Source organism: Notamacropus eugenii, chromosome 1, assembly GCF_028372415.1.
Source record: "Notamacropus eugenii isolate mMacEug1 chromosome 1, mMacEug1.pri_v2, whole genome shotgun sequence".
NCBI classification, from domain to species: Eukaryota; Metazoa; Chordata; class Mammalia; order Diprotodontia; family Macropodidae; genus Notamacropus; species Notamacropus eugenii.
In genome coordinates this window covers 468,341,087-468,362,796 of record NC_092872.1, presented here as the reverse complement: position 1 = coordinate 468,362,796, position 21,710 = coordinate 468,341,087, and the positions used below count along the sequence as shown (strand labels likewise).

The 21,710-nt window shown below is 38.7% G+C and overlaps 1 long non-coding RNA gene across 1 annotated transcript; it reads left to right on the top strand.

Moving 5' to 3' along the window:
* The first annotated feature begins 398 nt into the window (after positions 1–398).
* Positions 399–19,977, top strand: LOC140526821 (uncharacterized). The gene is made up of 2 exons (XR_011974548.1): positions 399–484; positions 19,821–19,977. It is a non-coding gene; the product is annotated as an uncharacterized lncRNA (long non-coding RNA).
* Positions 19,978–21,710: the final 1,733 nt, after the last annotated feature.

Genomic DNA, 21,710 nt, shown 5'->3' with positions numbered 1-21,710 from the left:
TTTGCTTTTAGTCACACAGAGAGTAAATTTCAGAGTTAAGATTTGAATGAGCTCTTCTGATTCTGGAGCTCTCTTTCCACCAAAAAAAAAACCCCAAATCCTTTTTTTGCATGAGATAAGTGCAAAGAAGAGGTTTAGACAAAAAGCCTGCAAAAAGCATAGAGAGGGAGACATGACTTTTGCCTGTAAATTGTCAGGAATTGGGGTGGCGTCAGGGAAGGAGACGTGGGTGTGGCACTCACTCAGCCTGGAGCCATTGTATACATAGAAGGACCATGTGGCTCCTACTTCCCAAACTTCTTCCGCAGCAGTCACAAACAGTCAAGGAGAGGAACACAGACGTTAACAGAAAGAGGAAAAAAACCATAGGATTGTTGACTGCTATTCGATGCCATATACTGAAATGAACACTGAGTCGAACTTAATTACTTTAAGTGAATTAAAGCTTTGATGACGGCAGGATGTGTCTCCTGACATCTCTACAGTACGTACACAGAGTCTCATTTGGCTGGTGACAGTCACTTCATTTTCTAGATGTTGCATTTACTTCTTTAGCAAAGTGGCTGGCAGAGGGTTTGTTTCTATTTCTAATGAAGCTTTAATATGACTGCTGTTTTTCTAACCAAAATAGTATCACTGGTTTCATCCCTGTTGGGAATTGTTTGTCATTCCTAATCCAGAAATACAGAATGTGTTTTTACAAGGTAGAGACAAGACAGAACAAATCAGACTTCGTTGTTGTGGCTCAGTTGTTTCCGTTGTGTTCAACTCTTCATGACCCCATTTGGGGTTTTCTTGGCAAAGATACTGGAATGGTTTACCGTTTCCTTCTCCAGTTCACTTTACAGATGAGGAAACTGAGGCAAACAGAGTTAAGTGACTTGCCCAAAGTCACAGAGCTAGTAGGTGTCTGAGACCAGATTTGAACTCAGGTCTTTGGGTCCACCACTTTTTCAACTGTGCCCTGCCACAAATATGAGTTCTAGTGTTAGATAATGTTTGGATAGCTTAGTTGATTAATCAGTTTTTAAAAGCTGTATCTCCTCTCTACCATTAGGCCAACTTCAGAATCCTTCTTTAGCTTCTCTCTAGATGCTAGTAGTCTCTTTTTACTTCAAAGAATTACAGGACTGAGAGAGAATTTGGAAATAATTTTCTCCAACCCTTTTATGTTACAGATAAAAGCTGGTATTTATATAGTAACTTTGTGGTTGTGAAGTGCTTTACGAATATTATTTTATTTTATTCTTACAACAATCCTGACTGGTAGAGGCTATTATTATCCCCATTTTACAGATGAGGAAATTGAAGCAGGCAAAAATGAAATTACTTTGCCTAGGATCACATGTTTAGTCAGCATTCAAGGTGATATTTTAACTCATATCTTCTTGTTATAAACTCAAGTAACTCCAGGTCTAGCACTTAATCCAAAGAGCCACAGAGGTGTATATTAGGTGAGGATGGAAGGAAATGGAGACCCAGACAAGTTAAGGTAGCATAGAACAGTGAGGCAGAGTGAATAAGATCAAGAACCCCGATTCTATAGAACTAGAGGATATCAGGGCCATGGTTGACATTTGATGCTTACCTATGTGACCTTCAGCAGATCATATAACATTGCTGGGCCTCGGTTTCCTCATTCATTTATCTGCAAAAATGAAGGGATTCCACAAGATCAGGGGCGAGGAACCTGTGGCCTCAAGGCCACATGTGGCCCTGAACAAGATAACTTCTGAGATCTTTTCCTCTGAAATGACTTGTCCAAGGTCACAGAGGTAGTAAGGCAGAATTTGAACCCAAGACCCCCAACTCCAACTCCAACAATCTTTCTACTGCATACATACATTTCCTCTCTGTGTGTCATTTCTCCTTTCTTTTCTTCTCTCTTAATGTCTTGCTTCTTTCCATCTCCTTCCTTACCCTATCAATCTTTAAATCATCCACTGCGACCTTCTCTCTAACCTTGGTTTGGAAAATAGAATGGGTTCAGGTAAGATTCTTTAACTGAGAGTTAAAACTGGGACTAATTTCTACTACTTAGGATAGTAACAAGGAAGTTTTTTGAGTGGAGTAAGAACAGTTCAGGAGGGATGAAGGTGGCATAGGGGACAGTGTGACTTGAGTAAGGTAGGAAGGATGTGAGGAAGGATGCACTGAGTAGATTCCCAGCAAGTCTGGCTCTTGACTTCTCAGACTCTGGGGATAAAAGTGGGAACCACAGCCCCCAGACCTTTAGGGTGACTGCCTGGGGATGGTTTTACTCAGGCTGCTGAAAGATACTGAGGTAAAATGTGGTCATTGCAATTATTTTCAGGGAGGAAGTTATTCCCTTGGCTTGAAAACTCTTCCCCTAAGGAAGACGCTCAGTTCCATGGGGAAAAAGTAAATTTCTATAAGACAGGAAGTACACACCCTTAGATATCAGTGTCTTGGGTCTAAGGCCTGTTCACTACATGCTAATTATGCCTTGTTTAGCTCAATGATATCAACCTTTAAGATATTTTCAGGAGAAAGCACAACATTGAGGGGTTTAACTTCATTCAGAATTCTGGCACTAGAATTTGACACCACAGCTTTTTAAAATTCACATTCCAAGGTGTTTTTAGACAATAGATCTCAGTCCAGAAAAATACCACATTTCCAGAGCTCAACCATTCTGCCACCAATCAAGGCTGTTTTCTCACTTCCTCATTATAAAATTGTTTTCTGTTATATTCTGCAGTTTACAATGTTCCATCTTAAAAAAAAAAAAAAGTGTCCTGATTGCCATGAATTGATTGACTGGTCCTGGAATGCTATAGATCTCTGGCAAGATGCAAATGACTGTTTTAAATCTGCTGCCACTTTTCTAAATATTAGCGTTAGGATTAAACAGAAACATCTCCTGCCAAGAAATGTGAGATTTAGGGCCAAAACAACAGGATTTTGACATGCATTATGCCATTTTTTCAAAACATTTCAATTTAGAGAAGATGGAAATAGGGGATGGGTGAGCACAAAAGAGAAGGTTGGGGGGTGGGGGTGAAACAGTGAATGCCAAGGAATTTACCCAGGAGGGTGGTAAACAAACTGTGGAGCCCATTTTGTTATGAGATCAAAAACAAAAAAACAAAAACGAAACCTCTTGACTCATAAGAGACAGTGTTAAAAGGTTGGGAATAGCTATGGATCTGTTACTATCATGCTTTTGCAACAAAATCAGATTTCAGTAGCTTTATAGATCATCCATTTATAAAGCCCATTTCAGACTTATAGTTCTGGTTAAAATGATTGTTTACTAAGCAATTGGGTTACTAGTTGCACTTTGTTCCATTTTAGGTTCAACAATTAGGTAAGAGGGAAAAGGAAGAGCTACACTGTTTTTTAAACACTCAGAAAAAGTTGACATAGGCTTGTAGATTCATAAATCTAGAGCCAAAAAACTTCAAAGGCCATCTAGTAAAACACTACACAAATGAGGAAACTGAGGCACACACAGAGAGGCAATTAAATGTTTTATTCAAGGCCACATAGGAACTATCAGGGGATGGGATTTCAATGCATGTCCTCTGATTGTTGCCACTACCTTTTTTCCATTGGGTTGTGAAGAAGGGGTAGAGTTAGGCCTCCTAGGTCAAGTTTTGTCTGTGATATCTATTATCTGGATGACATTGGGCAAGCCACTTGATTTCTCTGGTGCTTAGGTTTCTATCTCAGCTAAACAAGAGGATTTGACTAAATGATCTCTAAGGTCCCTTTCAGATCTGAGCCCTAATATCTCTTCATTTACTTATTTCCCATCCCAAAGGACAACTTGACTGACATTTTTTTAAGAGAAGAAAGTGAAAGTATCTTTCATGCCCCATATCCTGTCATTTTCTAAGTCTTGTTCTTTCTTCTTCCACAGTACCCCACACCTCTATCTCCTTCTTTCCACTTACATAGCCACTACCTTAGATCAGGATCTCATTGCCTCTTGCACAGAGTATTATAAAAGTCTCTTAAAAGGTTTCCTTCCCTTAAAATTCTTTCCTTCTTCCATCTGTCCTCCACACAACTTCCAAAGTAACATTCCTAATGCACGGTGCTGACCATATTATTCCCACCCGTAAAAACTTTAGCAGTTCCCTATTGCCTCTAGGAACAAACACAAAGCACTCTGTTTGGCACTGACAGCCCTTCCCAACCTTGCTCCAAAACATCTTTTCAACCTTAGAACACCTGATTTTCTTGCCCATGCTCGATAGTCCAAGTAAAAGGGCCTTCTTACTGTTTTTCACATAGAGCATTCCATCTCCCTTCCCATGCGTTTGCACTGGCTGACCCCCATACCTGAATGCCTTCCCTCCTCACCTCTGTCTCTTAGAATTCCTATCTTCCTTAAAAGTTTATCTTAGGCTCCACCTCCTACTTGAGATCTTTCCTGATCCCCATAGTTATTAGTGACCCTCCCTGGAAATTACCTTGTATTTATCTTGAACAGAAACTACAAAATCTACTGATTCTACTATTATATGTTGTTCCCCTCCTCTGTCCCAAACCCATGATAGACTATAAGGTCCTTGAAGGCAGAAGCTACTTCATTTTTGTCTTTCAAACAACTTACATTTTTGGCTCTTTACAAGGAGCCAGATACAATATCCAATGCACAGCAGATGCTTAATACTTATTGATGATGGTGCTTAAGTGAATGTGTGTCAATGAAGCACAAGGTGCTGTAGACCTTGAAGTATGGATTAGACCTGAAACTTGGACCTTGAGGAGTTTATAATTGAATGAGATAGTTTTTGTGAATTAACATTCATCCCTTGCTTTCTTGTGTGTATACATATGGCAGTTAAGTGGCTCAGTGGTTGGAAAGCTGGATTTGGAGTTAGGAAGACCTGATTCAAGTCTAGCCTCACACACTTATGATCTGTGGGACTCTGGGCAAGTCACTTAATCTCTGTCTGCCTTACTTCCTTCATCTGTAAAATGGGGATAATAATAGCCCCTACCTCTCAGGATTGTTTTGAGGATCAAATAAGATAATTTTTGTAGAGTATTTTGAAAACTCCAAAGGGTTATATAAATGATAGCTATCATATGCATATTCACATATGTATACTTTTACACAATATATCTATATCTATTTCTATATTTGTATTCATCTCATTTTCACATTCTTTTTTTTCACATACATTCAGTTCCCTTCATGATCACTGCTTACCACCTCTGTACTCTTTAGAGAGTCTTTTGACTCCTCTGATGCTCAATTACCTTTTCTCCAAAAGAAATATAATAATGCTTACCTTCCATACTTCATAGAGTAGTTGTAAAGATCAAATGAAATAACCTATATAAATGTATATATACACATATATATAACCTATATAAATGTATATATATAAGCTATTATTGCAATATTTTTTGTAATTTGAAAATTTTCAAAGTTATCTCTCAGTTATCTGACTTCAAAGAAACCTTATGCCATATGTTTGGGCAGGAATCAAGCCCCCCATTTCACAGGTGAGAAAACTGAGATTTAGGGAGGCTAATTGGCTCAGTTTTGGTCACAAGAAGGTGGAGGACATGTCTTCAAACCAAATCCTTAGCTCTTTATGACTTTACGAGGTTTCTTTTACTCTACCCACAGAGTTCAGAATCACATTTTAGCACTCAGACCAACTTTTTTATAAGTTAGAAGGAAACTAAGGCAAGGAAGGGCAACTAAGTAGCACAATGGATAGAGTCAGGAAGATTCTTCTTCTTGAGTTTAAAACCAGCCTCAGACATTTAGTAGCTTTGTAACCCCTCTGGGCAAGTCACTTAACCTTTTTTGCCTCAGTTTCTTCATCAGTAAAATGAGCTGGAGAAGGAAATGGCAAACCACTCTAGCATCTTTGCCAAGAAAACCCCAAATGGAAAATGACTGAACAACAAAAAGAAAGAAAGTTTTTTACATAAAAGCTTACCTCAAGACAGGCTGCTATACTAACATGTCCCTCATTTGTAAATATTCCCAAGTAAAAGCTTTTAAGACTTTAGCTACTGACAAATGATCTTAAGTCACTACTCACTGGTAAGGATTTTTAAAACTTTGATCATTACTAAGTCATTTTTTAATGGGCATTATTCTTTGTTCCACAAGGAGATTGAAAACTTTATGGAGGCAGGACCTACAGGCATCCTCTTAACAGAATGGTGGTTAGGAAAATGCATTATAACCTATGTTATGTACATGTGAACAATAAAACATTTTGTATCCCCTATAAGGCCTGTTAGAGTACTTCATGCCCAGAAGAAGCCAACTCGTGAATTGACAAGCATTTATTAAACACCTACTATGCCCCTAACATTATTAAAGGCATTAGGAATATAGTGTTGAAAATGAAACACTGCCTATCATAAGGCAGTTATATACATTCTATAGAGGGAAGCAACATATACTTCTAATTTCTTGAGGCCATTTTAGCAACACAAAGATCTGGTGAGCTTTTGCCACAGTGAAGCCAAGGAAACACAGGTTTTTCAGAAGGTGTTTGAAATTGAGATTTCTTCATGAATGATATCCGTGCAAACATAATCTTTTCCAAATTCTGCCCCATTAACCTAGAAATCTCAGGCAAGTGCAGTGATCAGAATGAATAAACACCATGCACCAAAGGACCAGTTCCTTGAATAAGTCATGTTGCGTGATATAAAGTGGGATCACACACACATAAATTAGTGTTGTTAAAATGAATGCTTGATGTTAATCTTAAGGAAGGCTATTTACCAATAGTACTTGAAACAGACAGAAGTTGCGTGATAAGTCAAAGCAGTTTACTTCTGAAAACACTCAGGTTTGCCGCTGATGAATTATCCAACAGTTTGGCTTATCTCCATGGTTGGTGCAATTTGATGTTTGCCTTAATGTTTGCCTAAAAGACTTGCCTAAAAGGGTAAGATTATACATTGTGTGACTTGGATGTGGAAAATGATGGAGGCCATTGATGTAAGAGAGGACCAAGAGGGGTGTCCCAGGTTGCTCCCTAGACTTCATTCTCCCCTTCATCCCAGACAGAACCACAGAATCTCAGAGCTGGGGGGAACCCCAGAGATCATCTAGTCTGATCTGTACTCGGCAAAGAATTCTCTCCACGGTATTGCTGACAAGTGGCCAATCGACGTTTGCTTGAAGACCTCCAATTAAAGGGAAGTTGTTGTTTCCTAAGGCAGCCCATTTCACTTTTGGATAGCTCACTGATTCCATCCTGGAATCTGGGTAGAAAAGTGCAATTATTATTACGACACCAGCACTTACTTTTTCCCCATCAGTCAATTTTCACTCACTCCAGTCAACTTTATTATTATTTTTTTTTTTTACAGAAGCTGGTTTCTCATTTGGAGTAGTCAGCTGTCAAATGGCAGCTAGTCAGGTTTGGCCCTTGGTAAACTTAAGAAGTTGAAGCAGTGTCTCTTTGAGGCCTATGGAGCTTTCTTTTAGAAACATTTGCCCCAAATCTTACCCCAGTGTTTTGGTCCTCATTAGAGATGAGGAGTTATAATAGAGGTCAGAGTAACAGACTCAGGACTGCTGCAGAAAAGCAGCCAAAGCTGTCTCTGAAAGGTTGTTTTCTTACTGGAAGATTGATTATTTACCATGTGGGGATAATAGCAGTCATAAGACATCAGACTGCCGGAAGAGAGATGTATTCTCTCTGTCTCTGTCTCTGTCTGTCTATCTGTCTCTTCTCTGACAGCTTTGCATCAGTTAACATACCAAGACAAAAACACACAGCAACACCAGCATAGAGATTTTGTCTTCAGGAAATCAGGTAGTGCAGGTAGATTCTTCCTCAGCTATAGTATCACAGATCTAGGGCTAGAAAGGACTCCAGAGTCCATTTAGTTCAAATCCTCATTTTATAGATGGGGAAACTAAGGCCCAGTGAGGTGAAGTGACCTGGACTGTACTCTTTGAATAATTCAAGCTGCCTGAAAGCACAATGGTCTGTAAACCTAATGAAATCCACTGGCACTGGTCACATCCATTTTTCCTCCTTAAATATCTTGGTTTTCCAGAGGATATTTGTGTTGCCATAACAGTACAATGGTTCGGCTACAGTTGGCTACCTCATTAAATTAGCTAGGTCATCTCTGTTTTGCCACAGATGCTTGAACATCGTGTTGACTTGCTTGAATGAAAGCATTTATTAAGTTCCACTATGTATCGTGTTAAGTGCTGAGGATAAAATGACAGAAGCAAAAGCCTGCCCTCATGGAGCTTATTTTCTAACTAGGAAGATAACATATGTACATGAGTGGTGGCCAGGGGAAGAAAAGGGTGTTTTAGTCTATGAAGTCATGGACGTGGTGACAGAAACAATATGGCAATGGATTATCATCATATCCTTTTTGAAAGCCACATTAATATCTAGATTTTAGCAAGGGCAGCTCAGTGACATAATAGAGTGCTGGGCCTGGAGTCAGAAAGACTCCTCTTCCTGAGTTCAAATCTGGCCTCAGACACTTGCTAGCTGTGTGACCCTGAGCAAGTCACTTAACCCTATTTGTCTCAGTTTCTTCATCTGTAAAATGAGGAGAAGGAAACAGCCAATCACTTGAATATCTTTGCCAAGAAAACCCCAAAAAAGGGGTCATAAGGAGCTGGACATGATTGAAGAAGAATAAGATTTTAGCAAGCTTTTTAATAGTATTTCATACCATTTTGTGGAGATGGGAAGATATACATTAGATGAGAGTACAACTAGATCAATTCAAAATGGGTTGGAGGATTAAAATAAAACAATGTTGTTAAATGTTTCAATGTCAAAGCAAGTCTCTAGTGGGAGACCTCATGTATCTGTGCTTAGCTCTACCTCAGTGACTTGGATAAAGGCATAAATGGCATACTTGTCAGATTTAGAGATGACACAAAGCTGTAAGGGATTGCTGGCATCCAAAAAGAGATTGGCAGGCTAGTGTTGGGACAAATTTAATAAGGGGCTTCCAGGTGGCAGAGTGGATAGAACATGGGCCTGGAATCAGAAAGACCTGAATTCAAGTTCAGTCTCAGACACTTACAAGCTGCATGACTTTGAGCAAGTTACTTAACCATGTTTACCTCAGTTCCCTCATCCATAAAATGAACTGGAGAAGAAAACGGCAAACCACTCCAGTATCTTTGCCAAGAAAAACCCAAATAGGGTCATGAAGAATCAGACATGACTGAAAATGACCAAACAACAACAATGAAAACTGATAAGATTAAATAGAAAGTCTTACCCTTGAGCACACTTCACAAGTACAAGGTGAGGGGAACATGATTAAACAGAAGTTGTTCTGAAAAAGATCTGATGGTTTTTGTGGACTGCAAATTTAATGTGAATCATCACTGTGATGTGGTAGCCAAAAAACCTAATGATGTCATCTTGGGCTGCATTATGAGGGACAGAGCTTCTACTAATAGAGAGGCAAGAGTGTTACTGTCCTCAGTCCCTGTTAGACATCATCTGGACATTGCCTTTAGTTCTCAGTACCTTGGCTTAAGGATATTGGTTAGTTTTAATGTGTGGAGGAAGGCAAGCAAAATGAAGAAGGGCCTTGAGTCCATATCATCTAAGAATCTGTTGCAAGGACTGGGCATGTTTAGCCAGAGAATTCAAGGGAAGGGAAGGAAAGAAGGACATAATAATTATGTTCAAATAACTGAAGGGTTGCCACATGAAACCATCAATGAACTTCCTGTTTGGTCCCCAAGAGACAATTTTAGGCTTGGTGTCAAACTTTTTATTAAATGATGGGAGATAAGCTGCATGGACAGGTAGTGAGTCCTCCATTCTTGGGGATCTTGAAGGAGAGGTTAGATGACACCTTGTCTAGTCAATACCTTGCCTTTAGAGCTGCATTTTGGACGTGAGGTATCAAACATAATTTCTTCAACCTCAGGAAGTCCATAGCATTTCTGAATGTGGCCCACACTGGATTAAAATGTAGCTCTATCTGATTTCAATGTTTTGATATATTGGCAAAAAATTAAATATATAAATGTATAGTTTTCTAAGTCAATATCCATTCCATAAGGATGTTCATGTATGTTTTAATGGCTCCCATTTCTATTGGAGTTTGATGCTTCTGCTTTGGAGGATCCTGCTCATCCTGCACACAAAAATCATTGAGATAAAAATTAAACATGCAGAAGAAAATAAAACAATTATGAATGGCCTGTAAAACCAAGAAAACATTACCTTATTTGTGTGAGTTACATTTTATGGGATATAGAAACATCTAAATACACCTAAATTAAGCCTGTCAATAGTCTGGGATCGTGTGGTAAGGAGAGGATGTAAATATGGCTCCATAGCAGTTGAAAGAATAAGGTAGCAAGAGAAAAACTCCCAAAGAGCTGAGGTGGCTAGTTGTTGTATCTGTGCACATGACTTGTCAGGGTCATGCAGCCAATAAGTTTGAGTCAGGATTCACACTTAGGTCTTCTGACTACATGAACGGCATTCTCTCCATTGTGCCACCTACATAGACATCTCAATCACTACCTTTGAAGCCTAAGAGATAGTGAATTTAGATTTGGAAGTACATTTTTTTATTCTCCATTTTTTCAGAAGGAGAAACTAGAAGTATTGGATATAATCTGCAAGGAGGCAGATAGATTTCAGCTCCATATAAGACTCTATTGACAAGCAGTTAGGCTTAGAACAAGCTGGTTCCCTGACCATGCTAGCTCGGTGACAAAAACATGGGCAAGTCATGTAAACTCTCCATGCCCTAGGCCAGTGTTCTCCAAACAATTTTAACTGTATTCCTATCAGCAAAAATATTATTTGTTTATAAACTGTATGCATCTTCTACTCTACTAGTGTCTTACATTATGAAATATACACAAAAATAAATATGAAAAGGAAATAATGTAAAATAAACAATTTTAAAATATTTTATTTATAAATGATACAAAAACATTTTTGCTCTCCCTAAAATATAAATTTTCTGTGAGAACCATGAAATTAAATATGCATTATTATATTTAAAAAATCCTCTATGTGTGTCCTAGCAGATTTTGCAGGTTTATTAATAATAATAATTTTTTTAATAATTTTACTCATGTACTTAGCCAAGCATGGAAATTTTGAGCTACTTTATTGAAAGATGAACAAGACAATAGACAATACTAGGCCATAAATTAGTAAACATTTTTATATTAATCAGAGTAATCATTTTTAGGTTAGAGACTGAATTTGGGAGCTCCAAAGTGAGGAAATTCCCTATGTTGATGCAGGTTCATATCTTCTCTGTGATTTGTATTGTGAAGAGAGCTACTCAGATCCCTGAGAGGCTTTGACTTGCCCAAGCTCACACAGACAATATGTATTAGAGGCAAGACTTAAAATTCAAGTCTTCCTGGTCCCAAGGCCAGATCTATTTACATACTACGTGACATTGCCCTGTATCATTAATACTGATCCTATATAGTTTTTTTGGTGGAATTATTTCATTTCACATTTCATTTGAATTGTACACTACTACTATTTCATTTTGTTAGTATAACTAGTTTAATGTAATTATATCCCAGCCAGCCAGGACTAGGATTTATTCTCCAAACACTCTCTGCTATCTCCTGCCTTTGTGCATTTGTGTAGTCTGTCACCCACGCCTGCAAGTGTCCTCCCTCTTCATCTCAAAACTATTAAAAGGTTTCTTTTCTCAAGGTTTAGTTTCCCTGATCCTCCTAGTTGTTATTCTCTCCCACCTAAATTTTTCTGGTGCTCTTTGTATCTTGACCTTGCAATTGTCTTAACCTAGATAGCCTTATAGTTATCTGTGTACATATCATAACTAGTGATCTCTATAAGGGCAGGAACCATATACTTGTTTTTGTAGTATCAGATCTATGCAAGCAGTGAGCTTGGTCCTACATGGTAATTCAAAGTCCCTATCCTCAGGGAGTTTACATTTTACTGGGAGGAGGTAAGGCATTCACAGATGAACAAAAGTAGGTTTTGTGCAAAGGAATTACACAATGATTTGGAGTGGGACAAAAATGAGCGTATGTGTCGAGAAATCAGGAAAGGCTTCTTGAAGGTGACAGAAACTGAAGTGAAACGAGGAAGAGAGAGAGAGAGAGAGAGAGAGAGAGAGAGAGAGAGAGAGAGAGAGAGAGAGAGAGAGAGAGGCATGGTGGACATCTATGCAAAGATACAGAGAAAGGAAAGGGGATGTCATATATGGGGAACAGCATGTGTGTGTACAGTGATTAGTGCATAAGGAAAATAATTTGTAATTAGCATGAAAAGATAAGCTGAAACCAATCTGTGTAGAGCTTTAAATACCAAATAGAGTTCTTCATATTTTGTCTTAAAGGCAGAGGACACTAAGCCCTACAGTCTTACTAAAAAACTAATAAAAATTTCCTGATGAATTCAATAATTCAACTGAATTCAACAAATATTTATTAAGTGCATAAAATATGTTAGAATAAAATATGGGAATAAAGACACAAATAAAATTGTCCTGGCCCTCAAAGAGCTTATATTCTTTTGGAGGAAATAGCATGTAAGCAAATAGAAGTACATGCAAGCTAAATAACAAGGAAGTGCAAAATCATTTCATGGGGAAGGGCATTAGCAACTTGGGGTAGGCGTGGGGCAGGGCAGTGTGTGAGGGGCGGAATAGATCAGGAAAAGCCTGAAAAAAAATCAGGTTCCCCTTCCAGACAATCAGAGTCACACCAGCTTCTTGTCAAGTGCGAGAGCCCTGAAGAGCCAGGAATACCTTTGTCTGCTAGAGATTTCATCATCTTGACAATGGCTTTCTGTAATTGTGAGGACAGTTCCCCATCAGGTTGGTAATGGGATAACGGGGTCAGGGATTCATTGAGAGAAATGAACCCAGCAGTAATTTGGTCGCTGCTAACACCCCAAATACACAGAAGCTTCATTTGTATTCATTTCCCCCCACGCTGTAGATGGCTCCCGCAGACTCCAGTTTATCTCAACTTCAGAGCTAATAGAGTTAAACCAGCTGGTCAATTTTAAACAAGAGCAGAACCAGTGAGATGCTACTGTATTCTGAGACAGCACTAATAAACTTTAATAGATTTCAGCTAACAATTTGGTATAAATTAGACACCTCACTGCTGCTGAGGTAATAACTCCTGGCGCTAAATAACAGAAAATCGGGCTCTGTGATGTGTTTCAAAAGCACCTTGATCAAGCAGCTGAGAGTCAAGCAGATATCACTATTGATTACCGCTTACTCTTCCTTCAGCCTTAAGAAAACAGGGAGCTGTTCCAATATGCAAGCCAAAGAGAAATCCAGCTATTCTCTCCCTCAGGCTCAATAGTTACTTAAAAGAAAACAAAATAAACAAAAGAAAACAAAACAGAAGACATTTAAGGCCTTAGGATGGAGAGGAAACTGTCTATACTGTTGCCCACTGGTCCTCTGGGGATAGTTAGGAGCTATGCATTCTCCTCTGCATGAGAACCTACAAGGACGAATGTTTGGGCCAGGAATAGGACTCACTGAATTGTGGCTTTGAATGCCTTACTTAAAGTTTGAGGTGTTTAAAAAGGTTTGAGAGATATAATTTCTGTGTAATTTAATTATTTTTTAAAAATAATGTCAATATTTTAAGAAAAGGATAGTCATTTGGCTTTCTCTACCTTAGGCCAAAGACAACCAAAGGTAACCATGGTGGGCAGACTCGGGCTGATATGCCCTTTGGTAAAATACTCTTATTGGTTAAGAGAGAGACAGAGAATAAATATTAAAATGGGGGCTGGACCTGAGTTTTGATTATGCCATTTATTTCTTAAGTTACCCCCCCACTCCACCCCAGTCCCCCATAGGCAATCTATTCAAAGAATTTTTCAATTTACCCAAACCTGATTAGAACACAATGACTTCTCCACCTGGGTGAGGTCTGGATAGAATAGGTTAGCTTAAACTTCAGAGACTGAGGTCTTGAAATGAGTGTAAAATAAAAAGAGGGAAATCTGAATCTCCCCAAATCACTGGTTGCTAATAATCATTTCTCTCAAGGTGGAAAGTTTCTGCTCATTAAACTCTTTGAGGATAAGGATCATGTTTTATATTTTTATTATGTCTCCCATACAAGGGGTAGAGGCAGGGGTAGGGGGAAGGGAGAAGGGACATTATACCTTGCTAGACATATAATAAGTGGTTAACAAAAGTTTAAATTGAATTTAGCAACACTAGCTATGGAGTGAGAGGTCTTGAGTTCAAATACAGGATCTGCCATTTATGAGCTATATGACTATGGGTAAGTTACCTCCCTCTATGTAGACCTCAATTTCCTCTTTTATAAAGTGAGGGGAGTTAGACTAGCTGATTTCAAAGGACCTTTCCAACTCCAAAATCTTGTAAACTCCTATGAATAGATGAGATGGCTTTTGTAAGGTCTTGTGGACTTTGGGGTGCTAAAGTTCCATGATCCAGTCAAATCAGCTTTTTTTCTCTGTTCCTCACACATGATGCTCCATTTCCCATCTCCATGACTTTACCCTAGATATTCCTCATGTCTGGAATGCACTTCCTCCTCACCTCCATCTCAGTGAATCCCTCTGTTCCTTTGAGATGCAGCTCAAGCACCACTTTCTACAAGAAACCTTTCTTGATCCCCTCAAGTGCTGGGTTTCCTTTCCAAACCACCTTGCATTTAACTATTTTGTATTTATTCCCTTTGTATTTATTTACAAATACATATTAACTTTTTGTCTCCTTCAGTAAGTTGTTTGCAAGCAGGAATTTAATTTATTGAATTTATATCCCCAGCATCTAGCATCCTTCCTGGAGCTTAGTAAATATTTGTTGATGGATTAATTGATTGATTCCCCAGCCAAGAGAAAATGAAAGTTGCCCCTGCCCAAAATGGAGGCATTAAGAGAAACTTACCAATGGGAGAGGAGCCAGCATGTTGGAGGGATATTCTAGGGTGAAAAGACCTCAGGAACTGAAGGAGATTCCTGGGACCTTCTCACCTTTGAATATTCCACTGACATACTAAAATTGCAACTGAGGTATTGTGCTGAAGTCCAGAAAGTCAGAAAAATAGTCAGGAAGGAATGGGAGTAGACAAAGTCTACACTACTGTTATTGGTGTACCCTAAGCCAAAAGAGAATTGCATTTCTGAGGGTCTGATTCTATCATCAGGGCTCTATCAGATTTCTCCCTTGCACTGAGCAACACTACTTGTTACCAGTTTTCATTTCCTTACTACTAGCACATGTTCCTTGATAGGTAATCTCTATGTCAATGAAACCTGGATAGGTTGAAAAACATCAGTAGCACTACTTCTTGTCATTGATTACAGTAATTAACACTCCATTTAGACCATATGGTGGGTAACTATGCCAAATTTAGGCAGTTTCAAATACTGTAGTGATTAAACCATCAGTAGTAGTATTAAATGTGTGTAATACTGGGCTATTCAAAATAGTAAAGTTACTTTCTCAGAAAATTTCCTTCAATGTCTTTTGGAGCTGGAAATCCCCATAGAATTATCACTATCCTATAACTAATCATTATATAGCACTTTAAGTTTTACAGAGCAATGGATTTATCTAATTTCATATGACCATAACCCTATGAGGAAAGAAATGCTGCTACTATTTTACTCATTTTCCAGATGATGAAACAGAGGCCCAGAAAAGGGAAAGGACCCTGCCAAGGTCACAGAGTAGCTGCAGCTTGGTAGCTGGAGCTTAGTTCTCAGTCCCAGGCCAGCTCTCTTCCCCTTGAACCATTCTGCCTTGATTATTAGTGTTTAGAATTTTTGGAAACTCTTCTGGTTTTTCCTAGAATGTCTCCAACAACATTGAGATTATCCCTGAATAGATATTATGCAGATGATAAATGATTAGCCTTATTCAATGGGTCAGCCAGAGTAGAGACTATGCATATTATTAAATAGCCTCCAGGACCAAGTACTTATTGATATTTTTCAACTGAAATAGGTTTCACCAACATTTAGATTCCACATCCAGGGACAAACACTATTGTAAGGAAATGGAAATTGATGAAAAGAGACACTTGCAGATCTTTGGCTGAAAGTAGGGTAGGTAGTTGTGTATGTGTCCCTCCCTAGAACCAGGCTTATAATTCAAGTTTCTTGACCTCTAGGACACTGCCATTTTACTCTTCCTTTACTTTATTATTATTCATAATAAATACTTTCATAAAATTTTTTTGTATTGACCAAGTTGTTGTTGTTTAGTTGTTTTCACTCATATATGACTCTTCATGACCCTATTTGGGGTTTTCTTGACAAAGATACTGAAATGGTTTATCATTTCCTTCTCCACCTCATTTTACAGATGAGGAAACTGAGACAAACAAGTTTAAGTGACTTGCTCGGGGGTCACCCAGCTACTAAATGTCTGAGGTCAGATTTGAACTGAGGAAGAGGAGTCTTTCTGACTCCAGGCTTGGCACTCTCCACTGCTCCACCTAGCCACCAAGTAACAAAAGTCATAAAATTTATTCATGATTTGTAAAATTTTCTTTTCATTTCCAAGTTAACTACGACTTTTTGGTCTCTTGGAATGCTTTTTGGCTTTTCAGCAGTTCAGAAAGAAAGCTGCAGTATGAACATTTCTTTAGGTCTTAGCCTCATTTCTGCACCATAGCTTCTGGAACTCATAGATTTAGAGCTGAGAGGGAACTTATAGATGGAACATTCTGACCTTTTTATTTTACAGATAAGGAAACTGAGACACATAGGGATTAGGTGACTTGTCTAAGTTCACAGAGACAGAAAGTATCAATCAATAAACAAGTATTTATTAAACACCTATAATATAACAGACACTGTGCTAACTATCAGAAATATAAATAAAATATATTTAATAAAAATACTCAAGGAATTTACATTCTAATGGGGACACAACATGTGCATGAATATGTATGCACACAAACATATGTGAATGGAATAAATATAAAGTGATGGTATGTATTTGGGCACTAGCAGCTGGAGGATCAGAAAAGAAATCAGGCAGAAAGTGGTGCTTAAGTAATATCTTGAAGGAAGAGACAAATTATCTGAGGTGGAGGTGAGTATTTGAATCCAGTGCCTTGAACTCAAAATCTAGTACATTTTCCACTCTACTATGTACTACCTACCTTTCCTTCTCTTCTTTCTAATCCTGCCTCAATAATGTCTTTTCTGAGACAGTGTTGTATAGGCTGGAATGCTGCCTTAATGAAAGAAAGACCTGGGTTTAAGTCCCACTTCTTTTGCAGATAGCCTGCATGATCCTGGGAAAGTCATTTCCCCTCTCTGTGTCCCAGGTTACTCTTTAAGCACATTAGGTTCCGATCTGCATCGATAGGCAAGTTTCTTCAGTAGGAGTTGACTATACCAATGAAATCATAGGCCTAGGCAGGAAGAAAGCAAGAAAGAAAGCAAGAAAGCAAGAAAGCAAGCAAGAAAGGAAGAAAGGAAGGAAGGAAGGAAGGAAGGAAGGAAGGAAGGAAGGAAGGAAGGAAGGAAGGAAGGAAGGAAGGAAGGAAGGAAGGAAGGAAGAAAGGAAGAAAAAACAAAGAAAGGAAGGACAGAAAGAAAGGAGGGAAAGGAGGAAAGGAAAAAGAAAAGAAAGAAGAAAGGGAGAAAGGAAGGAAGGGAGAAAGGAAAAGAAGATGATGACTGCCTATTTCTCAGACTACTACCTATAAAATAACACTATGATGTTAAGCTCAGAGATTGTGTCTTTCCACCCTCTCCTCCATATCTACTCTATCATTCTTCTCTTTGGCAAATCAAGTGGATCCCATCTCCTTTAGCCTTCCCCTGCTTGTCCCACCCATACCCCAATGTTGTGGGCTGCAGTTCCTAGCCCACTTTGAGAGGGAGTCTGAACACAGGTGCTGAGACTCTGGATGGGTCCCCATTCTGATGCTCCTGCCTGGGAAAACTGCCCTCAACAAACACATTTGATGCTCATACATTATCTGTTGGCTATCTACCCACATGCCCATCTGTCAACATGGCAGCCTGCCTGCTCCCAGCCCTAGTGCCAGTTTCATTAAACAAAGGTGCCAATCACAGGAGAGGTTGCTTCTGGAACCATCTCCTAAAAAAGGGTTTTTCTCATTCCCTCTGCTCCCTGTCTCTGTCCTGGCAACTCCAACTTAGCTCTTTTATATCAGGAATCTACTTAGATGTTCTGAGATCCCAATGTAGTTCCCAGACAGGGACTTGGTAGCCCTTAGAATGTCCCATTTTCAGAGCTTTGTCATAGAAAGGGCTTAAGCTCTGTGGAGTATGAGGCCCTAGGCTCAGGGCTAAAATTCAAGATTTGGGGATATCAGGCATGAAAGGCAAGTAGAAGAATTAGATTTCAGAACTGAAATAGAATGTGCTGTGTTGAGCAGATTCTTTTGTCAGTGGAGGCTGAAAATTTGGGCAAGAAGATTAAAGTGGTGAGTGGTGGAAATAAATGTGACATAGTTTTCTGCCAGTCAGTCTGTATAGCTGAGATGCTACTAAATCTCTATACTATACTTTAATTGTCATGATTAAAAAGGTGTGTGTGTGTGTGTGTGTGTGTGTGTGTGTGTGTGTATCTCCCATGTATCCCATCCCTCCCTGGAATGTATTTTTTTTCACCTTCACTTTCATTCCTGCAAATCTCCACTGTGCAGCCTTCCCTGAGTAGTCTTTTCCTCAAATTTTATCTGGGTCATACCTTTGTTCCCATCACAACTCTACCTTCTAGTGTAATTTTCTGTGTGTTTGGTATATCTCCTTCCAAATTCCTTGAATATAAATTTCTGGCATCACCAGAGCCTAATACAGTGTCTTACACATGCTTAATAATATGTTTGCCGAATTAATTTGAGGGTAGAGACTATCTTTTTAGTCTCTGAATTTCTAGAACAGCAAGTCCTTAAAAAAAGTTTGATGAATTTAATCAAATTATGTATGTGTGTGTATGTGCATGTATGTATATGGATGTGTGTGTGTGTGTGTGTGTGTGTGTGTGTATACAGAGATATGGCACAGATGTTCTCCAGGCCTACAGCCAAATCCAAATTTAGTGTCCTCTACCACACAACCCAAGATACTACATACAATAAAGCTCATATAAAGCATGAATATCCAGCTAGTTTCCTTCAGACTGTTCTTTGAGGATCCTCCTTTTCTGTCATACATAGTTTCTTAATCATTGATCAATCTGTTTTGATGATGTCATCATGCTGGTTGAAGGGTGCCTAGAATTTACTTTGCCATTATATCATCTAGCATGGTGACATTTGTTCTGTAACAATAAAGTGCTGGTTGACCCTCAGTTTTCTTTGAAAGGGAAGAGTCATGGAGTCTTGTGCCCTTAGAGATCTACCTAAAAGAAGGGATCCTTAATGGTAGGACTGCATGATCAGTAAGGTTCCTTCCAACTTGGAGATTCTGTGAATTGGGAGCCATGGTATATTTAAGTCCTATCCAAAAATGGATAGGACCCTTTGAGTTCCTATCAATTCTTTAAAGTCAAATTCAGATTCTATCTCATCGACAAAAGCTTCCTTGATCTCTCTGGTCCATAATGAACATTTTCTTCAGATCTTATGTATCACTTTTCAATCTCTATAATTCACTTATCATGAATTATTACATAGAACAACTATCTATGTTTCTGTCTTATTTCCCTACTAGACTATTAGCAGTGGACAGGAACTGTGTTTTATCCAAATTTTGTGTTTTCCCTACTGTCTAGCTCAAGACCCTATAAAAATATAGTTCCCTTAAGAAGTGTTTGTTGAATTAATGTAAGAACTAGTAATAACCAGGGTGATATTTCTTCTAACATGGAGATTTATCTACATGTGAATTTTCTTTTCTCCACAGGGTACAGAAAGAAATTCATCTGGATTTAAAGAAATGCAATCAGAAAAAAAAAATCATCTTGAGTGATGAAGAATTGGTTTCTACTCTAGCTTTTGAGAATCACCCTGACTTTTCTGAGACATCTTTAATAACACATAATAAAGTGACCTCTGCTAAAGTCACCATCTCCATTTAAGACAACCATTCTTAGGACGACAATGGCACAGCAGCAATCTATATGATGGGCTTTAAGTCAACAGATAATGGAGATCAGGACATGTGTATGATTGAGAATTTGTCTGAGAGCTTCTCACAACTTTCTGATCATATGGTGCACTGCCAAGGCTCAGAAAATCAGTTTAATGGACATTGTCAGAAATTACTGATTTTCTTCCCCTATGATTAAAGGTAGATGTTTTCTTTTTTCTTAGTAAAGTTTTATTGATAGATTTTGAATTTTACACTAAAGTGATTTCTTGATACATTCTCCCACCCAATAGAACCTTCCCTTCTAACAAAGAAAAAATAGTTTTGTCAAACCATCTGGCAAAACAAGGAAGTCTGACCATACATGTAACACTGTGCTCCAGTGCCCTACCTTTTTACCTAGAAGCGTCTCCTCATTTGTTCTCTGGAACCGATATTGGTCATTGCAGTTATCCTGAATTCTGGCAGATGACATTTTTTCACTGACTAGGAATGGGTACAGGAAATAATATCAGTGCAAAGAAAGTGTATGCATATGCAGGGGAGGGAAAGGGAATGGATATTTGCATATCCAGCTAATAAAATGTGCAACCTGTAATGGTGGTCTGCATTTCTCTGGTATGTAAGCATCTGTAAAAGATGTATTACATGTATGCAGAGCTTTCATAATTTTTAGAACACCTTTAGAGCCATCATTTCCTTTGATTTTCCTAATGGCACATTGTAGTAGGCAGGGCAAGAATTCTTCTTAATGGCAGATGAGAAAACTAAGGCTAGCTTCCTTCAGTTCAATTCAGTGTGCCGAGTACTGTGCAAAGTGCTTTGGGAAAGTGCAAAAGCAGAAATCATTAATTTTGCCCACAAGAAAAGTATAATCTAGATGAAGAGAGAGATTTCAGTCATGAAATATTCAAATGGCAAAAGAAGGCAGTGTTGAATTAAAGGTTAAATTGTATAGTGGGGTACAGGAGATTAAGAAAGTTATAAATGTCGTCTGGAGTCATTGGAGAAGGATTCATGGAGACTTGAGATGGTTATTAAAAGATGAATAGGATCTGAGTAAGTGGAGAGGAGTGGGGAATGGGGATAATGGCTAGATGACTCAGTGAATAAGGTGCTGGGTCCAGAACCAGGAAGACCTGAGTTCAAATGTGGTCTCAGACAATTACTAGCTGTGTGACTCTGGGCAAGTCTCTTAATTTCTGTTTGCTTTAATCTAATGGAGAAGGAAATGACCCAGGGAGAGAAGGATGGCAGCACTGGGCCTTCTCACTTATTTTTCTCCAGGCAGAGAAGCAGGTAATAAGTAATAGTCAGGATTGGAACCCAGGTTCTCTGACTCTTAATCCACTACCCTTTCTACTACACTAAGCTGTAAGGGCCAGGTTGTGGAAGACCTTGAAAATTTGCTTGAGGATTTTTACTTTATTCTGAAGCCTAATAAGAATCTTATGAAAGTTCTTGAGTGAGAGAGAACAGGAAACTTTGAGTGTCTAGATACTGGCAGTGGTAAGATTGAATTGTCAGCATAGTGGTGATGGAAAACGGCCTAAATTTGGAGCCAGAGTCATGGGTTCAATTTCTGACTCAGACACTCACCAGTTGTGTGACTGAGCTAGCCACTTCTTTTCTATAGGTCCCAGTTTCTCATTTGTAAAGGGCTTCATGATAGTGATGGGATCTTAATAAAGTTACCCTAGCCCC